This window comes from Teleopsis dalmanni, chromosome 1, assembly GCF_002237135.1.
Source record: "Teleopsis dalmanni isolate 2A chromosome 1, ASM223713v2, whole genome shotgun sequence".
Taxonomy (NCBI): domain Eukaryota; kingdom Metazoa; phylum Arthropoda; class Insecta; order Diptera; family Diopsidae; genus Teleopsis; species Teleopsis dalmanni.
This window is the reverse complement of record NC_051846.1, coordinates 131,034,146-131,037,328: the sequence shown is the minus strand read 5'-3', so window position 1 is coordinate 131,037,328 and position 3,183 is coordinate 131,034,146.

Below are 3,183 nucleotides of genomic sequence, written 5' to 3'. Positions count from 1 at the left end.
CCTTGTTACTGTCGTAGCTTCCCCATCCTGTAATGCTGTACATACCAAATATTTAGAAAAATCATCCTGAAATGTTAAAATTAGTTTATTCCCACTCTCTGTAGTAGGTAGTGGGCCTACAATATCCATAAACACTTTGTCGAATGGTCTTTGAGGGGTATCCGTCAAAACCATTGGCATTTTCTCTACCTTAGAGCTCTTGTTTTTCTGGCATTGTTGACATGTTCCGACGTAGTCTTTTATCTGTCTTTGCATGCCTGCCCATTAAAACTGTTTTCGTATTCAAAAATACGTTTTAACAGCCCCTTGATGTCCTCCGATAGGTGAGTCGTGGAATTTCTTTAACACTTCTTGGATATCTCTTTTATTGGTTAGAAATACCGCGTAATCTTCTTTCGTCTGGTCCTTTGTATCTTCCACTTCTTCTATTTCATTTTATTCCATTTTATTTTTGTTTTCTTTCAGATATGTTGCTCTTTTATTTCCTTTCGTAACTACTGCTATTGGTAGCCGACTCAGAGCATCCGCGTTTTTGTTTGTTTTTCCTGGTTTGTACAAAATTTCAAAATCGTATTCCAACAATTTCAATCGGAATCTTCCCAAACGTGTGTCTTGGTTTTTAAGATTTGCTATACCTCTTAATGGCTTATGGTCAGTAAATATTTTAAAATGTCTTCCCAATAAGTAAGACCTAAAATTTCTAGTTGCCCAAACTATCGCAAGAAATTATTTTTCTATAGTTGAATATCTTTTCTCCGTATTACTCAGAGCACGGCTTGCGAAATAAAGTGGTAAATCAGAACCTATTTCTCCCTGAGACAATACTGCACCTAACGCTTCATTACTAGCGTCGGTTGTTAAAACAAAAGGTTTTGAGAAATCTGGATATTGAAGTATAGGAGGCTTCGTTATTGCAGCCTTCAGTCTAATCATTGCTTCTTGGCAACTGTCGTTCCATTCGAACTTTTCTCCTTTCCTTAGTAATTTACCAAGTGGTAAACACACACTCGCTGCTTGTGGGATAAATTTCCTATAATAATTCACAAGTCCCAAAAATGATTGCAGTTCCTTAACATTTCGAGGTGCTGGGATAGACTTAACACACTTGGTTTTGTTTGGATCTGGAATTACTCCTTTGTCCGAACATTTATGCCCAAGGTATACGACTTCTCGTCTTAAAAACTGACATTTCTCCGTTTGTAATTTTAAATTATTTTCTTTTAGTGCTTGTAATACTCTCCTTAACCTTTGGTCGTGTTCATTTAAATTCCTTCCTTCCAATACTGATGTGTAGGACAGTTTATCTCCTGGTAAGTGAAATACATCGTTATATTCCTTAATTGTCTGCGTAATTAACCGTCTTTCTTCATTGTTTAAACGCTCATCCAATCTTATTAATTTCAGTAATTTTCCGTACCGATCCTGTAAGTTTACTTCTTTGTTTAAATTAACATTAGGGACATTGTACTCATAGTACTCATTCATATCACTGCCCTTTAATTCAATTTCACTATTCATTTCAACTGCATAGTTGTTTGCATTCAAAATTCTAACAAAACCTATTCCGTTTTTTACTTCTGTTAAACATTCACCTGAATAGACATTTCTAACTATTTCCTTTTTATGTATTACGAGTGTTCCTTCTTTAGGCACTACTTTTACTGGAATAATCATTGTTGATCTACCTGGGATTGTCATGCTTTCTGCTATACAAATCCGACCATGATCTACAATGCTTACCAGTGGTAAAGTAGCTAATTCCTCTTTATTCTTAAAAAATTTTAAAACCTTTTTAATTGTGTCTGTAGTAGACCGGTTCCACAGTTCATCTCGACCTAGAAGTCCGTCTGCTGGTAACTGGCTACCTACTGGCACTACATGCATTTTGAATTGTAGAGCTGGAAATTTTCGATGTTCAATATTGACTGTACCCAATGTACTTATATTGCCTCCAAAAGCTCCTGTAAGACCCTTTGTGTCTTTGGTGTTTATATCTTTTAAATTGATTAACGCCTCTTTTTTTATAAGGCTGGTGTCTGCTCCCGAGTCAACTAAAAGTCGAAGTTTATTCCCCACTGCACGTTCGCAAGGTACTTCTACATAGGCATCATCAAACGATTGACTACTGCTACCTTTGCTTTCCGCACTGTATCGGACGATGCTGCATGTGTTATAGCAGGCATGCCGCCGCTTGATCTGTTGGCCTACGAACTTCGAGAGATCTGGCACAGTAGATTGCCGAAGGATGAGGCACGAAGCATTTCCATGATTACATGGCAACAACGGTGGGATGACTCGATGAAAGGGAGGTGGACATATACCCTGATCCCAAATCTTGATGTGTGGGTACACAGGTCGCATGGTGAGGTAGATTTCCATCTCACTCAGATCCTAACCGGACATGGAGTCTTTAAACAGTACCTTCATCGTTTCAAACACGAAGAAGATCCGTTTTGTCCTAGCTGTGAAGGGGTCGCTGAGGATGCAAACCACGTTCTTTTCTCTTGTCCACGTTTTAACGAAGTCAGAGCAGAGATAAGTGAGGCTATTGGCGTGCCTATTTGCCCGGGAAATTTAATTTTGAAAATGTTTAACTCGCCGGATATTTGGCGATTGATATCGACCGCTGCTGCTAGGATCATGACTCAACTTAGAGTCATTGAACGACGTCGTGCCAGCGAACGCGCCACAACTGAGGTCTCACCTCAAGAAATAGGCAGTCTCTTTGCACACATGTAGTAAAAGGACTCAAATATTGAATAATTCCTGGGTTTTTAAAAAACCAGTAGAGCAAAATTTTTGTGACGGATATTTTGTTCGACATGCACACTCTATGTGTATATGGGTCATTCTTTTACAAACCGGACACCTTTTTGACCTCATCACCTCCGATTTGGCTGAAATTTTTTTTATGAGCTCCTTTCATAAAATAAGAAGACCCGTATCTCGGGAAAAAATTTTGTAATTTTTTTCCTCGGAGATATGGACCCATGGGGTTTTGAGAATTGGCATTGTAGACACATTTTCAAATGGCTATATCTCAAGTTCTATAAAAGGTAGAAACTTGAAATTTATTGCGTTTTAAAGATAATTGGTTGAGCTTTTAAGAAATTGTTTAAACAATTAAGATTGTTTATATTTAAGTACTAATATTAACCGTTAAATTTCAAAAAAAAAGATATC